The sequence below is a fragment of the Lolium perenne genome, chromosome 4 (assembly GCF_019359855.2).
Source record: "Lolium perenne isolate Kyuss_39 chromosome 4, Kyuss_2.0, whole genome shotgun sequence".
Classification (NCBI taxonomy): Eukaryota; Viridiplantae; Streptophyta; class Magnoliopsida; order Poales; family Poaceae; genus Lolium; species Lolium perenne.
Window position 1 is genome coordinate 81,193,167 of NC_067247.2, and position 10,515 is coordinate 81,203,681.

General features: G+C 46.0%; 1 non-coding gene across 1 annotated transcript; it reads left to right on the plus strand.

Annotated features, from left to right (window-relative positions):
• Positions 1-9,862: 9,862 nt before the first annotated feature.
• TRNAN-GUU (transfer RNA asparagine (anticodon GUU)) lies at positions 9,863-9,934 on the plus strand. Its single transcript has one exon. It is a non-coding gene; the product is annotated as a tRNA-Asn (tRNA).
• Positions 9,935-10,515: the final 581 nt, after the last annotated feature.

Genomic DNA, 10,515 nt, shown 5'->3' on the forward strand with positions numbered 1-10,515 from the left:
ACTCACATGTTTTACATACACTTTTTATCATTTTGATGCATTTTCCGTGACTAACCTATTAACAAGATGCCGAAGCGTCAGTTCCTGTTTTCTGCTGTTTTTGGTTTCAGAAATCCTACACAGGAAATATTCTCGGAATGGGATGAAACAAAAGCCCACGGCCCTATTTTCCACGGAGGGTTCCAGAACATCGAAGGAGAGTCGGAGGCGGCCAGCAGGGGACCCACACCATAGGGGGGCGCGGGCCCACCCCTAGCCGCGCCGCCATGTGGTGTGGGCACCCCCTGGCTCCTCTGAGGCCGCCCTTCCGCCTATATATTCTCCCCGTCGCGAAAACCCTAAAACAACAAGTCATATTCCACGAAGAGTTCCGTAGCCGCCGCCATCGCGAAGGCAAGTTTCGGGGGACAGAAGTCACTGTTCCGGCACGCCGTCGGGACGGGGAATTGCCCCCGGAGTCATCTCCATTGACACCACCGCCATCTTCATCGCCGTTGCTGTCTCCCATGATGAGGAGGGAGTAGTTCTCCCCCGAGGCTGAGGGCTCTACCTGACAAGGTATTAACTTATCAATGCCTACGTATTGTAGACTAGGGTTTCGCTGGAAGTAGAGGGCAAGTAGATCTCGAAGGTTTCAGCCGAAAAGTACTCGATGATTATAAAACTAGGGTTATGTTGACAATGGATTCGATCCTCTCTTTGTCCCTCGACTCCCCCTTATATAGGAGGCGGAGCCGAGGGATTCGTAATACACAAGTTACAGAGTCCGGGAGGGTTTCCAACCCATCCCGTAAAATTACAAGTCTCTATATTTCCTAATACAATTCTAACTTTCCTTAATACTAGCTGGGCTTCCGAACTTCATATTCTTCGACTTGTGGGCCTTCAGCAAACCCCGGGTACTATCTTCGGCAGGCCCATTGGGGATGCCCATGTCAGTAGCCCCCGAGATTTTGCTTGAATCGAAGAATCAGGGAAAATCTCCAACTTTATGATCATCCAATAATTCTGTCGAATTTACCACATATCTTTAGACACGCAATTATATATTGTACAAGGATAATGGTAGTTGGGGCTAGTTCATCTGACGGATCAGGTACTAGTTAACTGCTCTAGTGGCAATCCGCAAAAACCTACTTCAAGATCACGTCCCTGGACATGATCTCGGAATACTGGTGTTAACTTCGACAGGTGCCGCTTAAGGTCTTACCATTCTGTCGAGTCCCTGTCATGTTTTATCGGGTACCTAACGCGTCCGTTAGGATTTTTCTTCGTATCTATTGATACGGAAAAAAGTAGCAAACCGACGTCAGAGACGGTGCCACGCCACTCAGAACGGATCTGGGGTCTTACCTTCGCAAAGTTTTACGGCATTCAGAGATTATTCGTGACTTTAAGCGCTCTGAGAATATATTGTCGAGTGCTTTTTCGGCTGTTGGAATAGCACATTTTATTGAGTCAACAGATGACTTATCTCGCCTTCCCGATGGGAGTATATGTAGAGTTATTTGTATAACTAGAAATATGCTCACTTCTTTTTTATAATTTCATCGGGCACGCGAACAGCGTTCCCGATGGGAGTAGCACCCGAGGCTACAGCCAAGGACTTGTACTTGGTTGTAGGCTCAACAAATTAGTACCTCATGTCGCTATATTGTTATTCTTTCTCGAGCTTTTCATATCTATCGGGTGCGCGACCAGCGCTCCCGATGGGAGTAGCCCCCGAGGCTATGAACAAATACTTGTATTTGATCATAGGCTCTCGCCATTTCTATTTTGTCATACCCGAAATTTCCTTCTTCAAAAGTAGCCCCCGAGCATCTGATCAAAAACTTGTATTTGATCAAAGGCTCTCGAGATTACCATTCATCACTCTTTGTCGCCAATGTTCAAATTATCAAAGCCGATCTTTGTTCATTGATAAAGTGACGTCAGTGCTGACGATAGCCACGACCAATGTATCGGGAAGACGCGAGCAACGCTCTCTCGCTATCTTGCGGGCCCAAAATCCTCATCAATTTGACACGTCGTCCAAGTGGGGAACACACGTCCTCCGCTTTTTCTGGCACACGTACTGTAGCGCTTGTTCTGTTCCTTCACAGTCAAAATACATTTTTACCCCTTAGCCACGTGGACAGCATCCATCCCACAATTATTCCATCCAACGGTGCATCGTTCCGTCGATTCTCTATATAAGGTCGTCTTCTTCCTCCAGTCAATCTTTCGCTTGCGCCGCACCTCTGCTCTCCTCTGCGAAAATCCCCCATTGCGACCAACACTTCCCGAGCTCAGCCACACTCTCACTTTGCGCCTACGCCTTTGTTGATGCCACCACGTAGACTCACCGGGCACAGCACTCCTGAGTCCAAGATGGCGACCGCAGATCTGGGGAGCACTGAGTGGGAGAGATCCAAAATCTCCACCCAAGATATCAACTTGCTGAAGAAGCTTGGGATCAGCAAGCAGAAAGACTCGCTGCGCTTCCCCAGCGAGGAGAGCTATCCATCCCCTCCTATGGAGTATCGGGTCAGTTTCGTTGACCACCTCATCCGCGGCCTTTCTTCCCCCATTCACAATTTTCTGCGTGGGTTGCTTTTTGTGTATGGATTGCAACTTCACCATCTTACTCCCAACTCCATCCTCCACATCTCGATCTTCATCACTCTTTGCGAATCTTTCCTTGGAGTCCAGCCTAACTGGGCTTTATGGAAGCGCATTTTCCTCCTTCGCCGTAATGGCTCTCCCAACGTTGCCTATAACATAGGCGGCGTTGTTATCTGCGTCCGCCTTGATTTCGAGTACTTTGACGTCAAATTCCCTGACTCAGTTCAAGGATGGCGCAAAAAATGGTTGTATATCCACGAGGAAAACCATAACTCGGTGGAACACAACATTCCCCCTTTCGATGGCAACGAAAAAATCTGTCGCCGCCGGTCCTGGGATGCAGAGGCTAGCGACGAAGAAAAAGCGGCGACAGAGGCACTGATGACACGCATCCACGAGCTTCAAAATACCCGTGGACAAGAATTGTCGGGTATCCAAATCACGGCGTATTTCCTTAGGATTAGGGTGCAGCCTCTGCAAGCTCGCAAAAATCCCCTTTGGATGTATGCTGGCGACGAGGATGTGGATCGCCTGTCGATAGATTTATCGGTCAAGGACTTAGAAAAACTTGTCCGAAAAATCTCGTCGCTTAGCAAGAAAGACACCGTCCCGTCATCTTGCCGTGTGACACCATATAGCGCCACCAACGCACTCCCGCAGGTAATATATTTTTATCATCGGCTTGTTCATACACTCTCTTCTTTTCTCTTTTTGTACTGCTATTTCATCGACTGTTGTTATTGACACAAATTCCTGTCAATACTTTTTCTATCTTGTCCAGAACCACAAAACTGCGTCGCCTCTTCCTCCCCTTCCCGAAGGTGGCGAAGTCGAAGAACGGGCTGTTGTCACCGACGACAACCAGGGTACTTCTCGCCCTGAGAGTGAAATCGCGGGTTCTCAAAAATCCGCGGCATCCTCTGAAAAAGAAGTTGAATCCGAGCCCACCGCATCGGCACACTCTCCTCCCTCAGCTGCTTCCCCAAGGAACAAGAGAAAGAGGGATGAAGTTGCCGATTCCGGCACCTCCAAAGCCGGCGCATCTCTTGCCGAAGAAGTTGTTCCTGATGCTAAAAGGACAACTTTCAATCCTTATGACGATGCTCTTGTCAGCTCGTAAGTTCTTGTTGCTTTTTGTTGTTTGCTCCCGATGTTTTGTCTACGTTGTTTCTTATATTGTCGCCTTATTTATTGTAGTGGTGATGAGGATGAAAATCCTCCTATAGACGCGACTGCTCGAACGAGTACGTCTCGTACTTTAGTTGTCTCTGAAGCTCAACCTGATGGGGACGAAACCTCGCCTCCTCAGCAAGATACAGAGCATCCAACTCCAGTTGCAAGCCCCCGAGCCTCTTCACCAAAGAGAGCTAGGGTAGAACCAGCCAAGGAACCTATCCTGTTAACTGGTAGTTCCACGACTCCTTCAATGGATGACGTAAGTTTTTCACTCTTTTTCTTTACGTTCCGAGCATTTCAGTGCTTTTGGCTCCCCTTTGTTTTTTGCTAGGTGCTGTCGAACTTTCACTTCCCATATTGATTTCTCTTTTCCTTTGGTCTTCTCTTCAGCCTTTGATGAAGGAATTTATCCGTCTCGGTACCCAATTCATCGGGTACCGTGACCATGCCAAGAAGCTTGAAGGTACTATTTTTATCTGCCTCTTCTGCTGAATATACTCCTTCATTATTTTGTCATGACATTTTACTGTCGTTCATTATGCCAGAAAATCTTGCGGAATCCAACAAACGCGCTGACGCTCTTGCTATCAAGTTAGAGCAAAGCGAAAGAGCTCGCAAGAAAGCTGAAGCAGATGCTGCCGCCGTCGAAGATCTTCGAAAAAGACTTCATGACGCGGAAACTTCTTTGAGCGACAATATAGCTCATCAGTCTGCTCGTGAAAAAGAAATCCTTACTCGCTTGGAGTCGCAGAGTCGACGTTTTGTTAGTAAGTACTCAGGTCCTTGCTATTTCTTCGGGTCGTCATATTTGTCCTTGCTCGCTTTTCCTTGACAACCTTCTTTTTACTCATTTAGGGAAAACGCAGCAAGATTATGATCTGGAAAATCCTGAAGGTGATCGCCTTCTCGACGCGCTTTCCCTCCTTGAGATCCATGGAGATGAGGCGCGCGAAGGCCTTGCCGAAGCCAGGACAGGTTTGTCGTGGCTTTTTCCCTACTTCTTCACGAAGAAGGAAGAACCCACGACTTTTACTGCTCTCGCTAAGTGCTTCAATTCTCAAGAAGATCTTGGGCTCAAACTTCGCCAAGAAGGTTTGAAAGTTGGTGTTGAAGGCACTATCGCCTTGGTTGCTGACAGCCAACAAGATGTCGACTAGGCGAGAGTTGGCGACACAAAGGAGATGGAAACAAAGAGGTGGCAGTCTTTGATTAAGGCTGCCAAGCCAAACTCGAAGAAAATCCTCGCCTACCTCGGATGCAAGCCAACTCCTGCTCCTAGTTCATCGAAGCCGGAGGTCAAGTAGACCACCTTGTCTTCTCTTTTGTTTTGTTTCTCTGTTGATGCTGTCGCCATAGTAGCTTTGGCGACAACTGCCTCCTTAGTTCATTAGGAACCTTCCTTTTGTAATATCCATGTAAACACTTTGAAAATTAATGGAAATCTATTTTTGCTTGATGATTGATGTCGAAAGTTTTATTTCCAGTTGATAGTTGATAACTACACTTCAACTCCTCGTCCCTCCAATGCTTTTCCTGCTTCCTCCTACTCGAAGAAAATGCCTGTTGATGATGAATTTATTGAAGATTCCTCGAGTAAGGGTTCAACACAAGACTTGAAAGAACTTCGCCAACAACTTCAGTCCATGAAGAAGCAAGCACTTATAATAATGGAGCAGTCTCGAAAATCATTGGAGAGGGAAAAGGTTGCGCTTCAGCAGGCTCAGGATGCTATAGCTGTAAAAGAGGCCGCGGTTACTGAGGCTGCCGAAGCTTTTTCTCGAGAGAATTACATGCTTCAACTGATGAATGACTCCAGCTTGGATATGACAGGTATACTTCGTTCACTTGACCGTGCTTGATTTTGTTCTTGCTGTTCTTCCTTCCTTACTGATTTCTCCATTGAAACAGGTTCTTTTTTGGATACCGCTGCCGAGGATCAACGTGTTGAAGCTCGATCCAATGTGCTTCTCAGACTTGCTTCGGAACATGGTTCTAACTTTTGGGTTACGCCTGAACGTACCCGCCAAATCATCAGATTTCAAGATCGCGCGAGTCAGGTCCGTGATTTCCTCGACTTCTGCACAAGGACATTGTCCTTAGTTTATAGCACCATGTTCCCACGCAACAAAATGCCAGAAACCCTTCCTGCTCTGATGGACAAGTTTCGGGATGCCCCTCGAATCCATGGCTTTGTACGGGCCCAATTATCTGTCGGCGCGAGATTTGCTATGATTATGATACAAATATGCTATCCGAAGTTAAACATGAGTCGAATTATTGCCAAGTGCCTGGCCAAGATGTCGAAAAGAAAGAGGAACATTGGCAAAATTGATGACGTTGTGACCCCTGTAGCAGAAGAAATGATGGATGAACTTCTTCGGATGGACGCTGAGTTCTTCGTGAAGGGTAGCTATGCTGAACATAGTACTCGTGCTGCAAATAATGAGCGATTAACCATAGATGATATACTAGGCAGCGGTTGAAAGTTTTTCCTTTATTTTGTCAAATTCATCTCGGTAGTTTCATCTTGTATGTTGTAAACACAATCTATATTGTACAGCTGTTGGATATGTTTTTCTTATTTTTTTCTCGTCAAGCCCCCGAGTGTTTCGGTAGCTAATGTCTATATTTTTATTTGGGTTTGCGAGGTTTTTAAACCAAAGCAAATAAATGTATACTGATTTTGCGGGTGATAGCCCCCGAGCATATCGTTGACCTGTAGTTATCTTTTGTTTGGCGAACTATTTTTCTGCCGAGGTAAATAACTATATTGCGCACGGAATTATATTTTATTTTATGAGCCCCCGGGCCTGTCGACGATAAGAATGTAGTTCATCAATATCTTTATTATATTGCAGCACCGCGAGCCCGCCTCATTAAAAACCTTTTCAGCCCCACTCGGTGCCCTGAAAAGGAAAAGAGTGCGTCTGGAAGCTCGCGGGCGTTTCAGTACATTGTATGTTTACAAGGAAGACTATATTTCGACTCTAGACATAGAAACGCCTAAGTTGCGCCACTTTCCAAGGATTTGGCTCGGCAACTCCTGTCTTCTTGTCCTTGATTCTGTATGCTCCTCCTTCGATTACTTCTGTGACGATGTAAGGGCCGAGCCACGGCGACTCGAGTTTCTCATGGCTTTTTTGTGTGAGCCATAGAACTAAGTCGCCCACTTGGAAGGATCTTGGTCGCAAACGTCGACTGTGGTAATTTTTCAGGTCCTGCTGGTACTTGGTGACTCGTGACAGTACTTCGTCGCGAGCTTCATCGAGTGCATCGACATCGTCCTCCAAAGCTTGTCTTGAAGCTTCTTCCTCATATTCCGCTACTCTTGGAGAGTTATGCTCTATTTCTATCGGCAACACGGCCTCAGCTCCATGGACCGAAAAAACGGAGTTTCCTGTGTCGCTGTATTTGGTGTTGTTCGAATACTCCATAACACACTGGGCAACTCTTCTGGCCAGGTGTGTCGAGCTTTTTCCAATGGTGTTAGCAGACGTTTCTTGATGCCATTGCATATGGTACCGTTGGCTTTCTCGACTTGACCATTGGTCTGCGGATGCGCAACGGAAGCAAAGTGTAATTTGATGCCTACCTCCGCGCAGTATGCCTTGAATTCATTGGATGTGAAATTACTACCATTGTTCGTGACGATGCTGTTAGGGACTCCGAATCGAAAGACGATACTTTTCACGAACTTGACTGCTGATGCCGCATCTGGTGAATTTATCGGCTTTGCTTCTATCCACTTCGTGAATTTGTCGACAGCTACGAGCATATACTCGTATCCTCCTGGCGAATCCTTGTGCAATTTTCCCACCATATCAAGACCCCATTGAGCGAAAGGCCATGACAACGGTATTGGCATAAGCTCTGCTGCCGGAGAGTGAGGTTTTGCGGCAAACCTTTGGCACGTGTCACAAGTGCGTACTATGTCCTGTGCATCCTCAATTTCCGTTAACCAATAGAACCCTGCTCTGAAAACCTTGGCTGCTATAGCTCGACTACTTGCGTGGTGTCCGCACACTCCCTCGTGTACATCCTTCAGAATTAACCTCCCTTGCTCAGGTGTGACGCATCTTTGTAATACTCCCGAGATACTTCGTTTATACAGCTCTCCTTTTTTCACAGTAAAGCTTTCGATCGCCTGATAACTCGCCTTGCTTCAACTGGATCATCGGGTAGTTCCTGTCTCGTAATATATGCTATATACGTCTGCATCCACGGAATCTGTATCATCATCACTACCTCAGGTTCATCTTCTTCTCCTGATGGTATTTCTTTAGCCCCCGAGGGTTTCTCTTCCTTCTCCTTCTTCTGCTGTTTCTTCGGCTTGGTGGATCTCTCAGATATCTCTTTCCAGAACACACCAGGTGGTATTGCGAGACATTGCGACCCGATGTTTGCCAGAACATCGGCTTCGTCATTACTTAGCCTGCTGATGTGATTTACCTCGCACCCATCAAACAGCTTCTCGAGCTCATTATACACTTCCTTGTATGCTATCATGCTATCATTGACTGCGTCGCATTGAACCCTACCCTATCTCCCTCTAGATATTGTTTAGTGTCAACCTTGTGCCTAACTAATAAAGTCGAAACAAAAGCAAAAAAGATTGGTCACAATAGCTCCTTTTAAGGTTCTCAACTAATGGAAATAGGATAAGGTAGCGGCGAGTGTCAAGGGATGGAGTTCCTGTTTCGTTAACTAAGTTTTTTTGCTGCGAACATAGGTCGGTTTTACGCATTCGAGAAGGCACACCGGCTGGATCAGAATTCTAGCCCTATTTTTTCATTGTATTTCCTTGAAACAGGGGGAAGTAATGCATCTGATTCTTCTTAATAAGCTTTTTCGGGAATCCGATGGTAGGTCGCAAATTGGGGGAATTCGTGCCTACTCGGCATTTCACGAGTTATGAAAATGCAAGAAAGGATACTAAATCTCGCCGTTAACTGAATTCAGAATAGAAAGACCACTTTTAAGCAAGAAATGAGAGGAATTCGGCTGATCGAACTAGTATCCCGTAAGGCAATAATGACATAGATAGAGGAAAATCAGCTAGATCAGTTGAATCAATAAATCCATCCTGAGAAAGGGCCATTTTGTGAGATTCTTCTCTGCTGACTATAACACACGTAGTGCTTTCCGGCGATATACCAAAACGGCTCTGGACACAACGGAACTCTTCCTCTCTCATAGGGTCACTGACTCAATTGCATTTCTTTAAGGGAGGGTTCTAGCTGAAGGGCGGTCCTTTTCATCTCTAACTCGAATGTTCGAGCTAATGTTTCCGGTAGTTGGAGTTGCGGGGAAGCTTCCCGGATGAAAAGAGAGGTTTTTGTTTTGTTTCCTGAGATACAGGTGGTAAGTAAGAAATTCGATCCCTTTTTTACTCAATCAAGAAACAAGATCGGACGTGATTCCGGTTCGTCCCTCCGTGTGATGCGAAAGAGCTCATCTTTGGAATCTAGAAGGTCATTTACCCAGATCAATGCCTTCTCGTATTTTGTGCTTCAAGTGTTCCCGTTCACATTCAGAGCGTTTTGGCACATTAGACTAACCTAAGACAACTCCTGGCTACATTCAGTCCTATCGGTTTGTTGCATCATCAACCGATCCAGGATAAGATCATTGAGCAGAAGATGCATGTCTTTCTCAGCTACACCCTTCAAAGAAGTATTGATTCTTCTCCTCCTTGGTCATGTCATGTAGAGGATGCAAAAGGGAGAGAGATGGCCCGAAGGAGACTAGACTAGCGTTAGGAAGGACACAGGAGACAGACAGAATTTACATCATAAAAAAAAGGACTTTTTGAAGTTTGAGTGCGGATAATTGTCTTCAATTTCGGAGAATCGGCTGAAAAAACGCGGAGAAGGCGTATTCACTTAAAGGACTGTGAAATCTACCCTATGCCCCGAAAAGTCTAGGCACCTAAATAAAATAAAGACTCGGTATTAGTGTACCGGTAAAGCAAGCAAGCCAACTCCCGGTGTATGTGAAAGAGAAAAAGTGACGAACTTTTTGGATTTTCGGTCTGCGGTTGGTTGGTCCAAAGAACGAGAGTCAGCTTCCTTAAGTCCGTTCTTCCTCAGTAGCTCAGTGGTAGAGCGGTCGGCTGTTAACCGACTGGTCGTAGGTTCGAATCCTACTTGGGGAGGAAAAGAAACCAGAAGGGACCCATTGTTTCTGTGCAAGTCGAACAATGATGGAAAAGCATCCAGTATGTAGCTGACATATGCCAACAACCCAAATGCACGGTTCTGTGCGTGCTTCAAACAATTTTGTCCAAGCATTATCCCACTTTTTAGGATCTTCGGAATTGAATGAAGCAAGAGAAAGATCAAGCCGAAGGGCAGGGTCAAAGAGGCCTCACATAAGCTTCTTCTCACAGTGTCAATCGGTGGAACCAACCGTTCGATGCACTCATTACTGCTTTCTTTAATAATATTTCAAGCTGTCTTCTTCAGAGCCTTCTGGATGAATTGGCAAGTGCAGCTTCATGACTTGTTGAGCCACCAATTGCGAGTCACCAAAGATTTTTAATTGAGTTGCGCCACAAGCCTTCGCCATCTTCATCCCATGTATAAGAGCTTCATATTCTGCCTCGTTATTAGACGCGTTTGGAAACGTCATCCGTAAAACATACTTCAATTTATCGCCTTGTGGTGATATCAGTATCACGCCTGCTCCAGCCCCCTCCAATCTCTTGGATCCGTCGAAGTTCATAGTCCAAGTTCT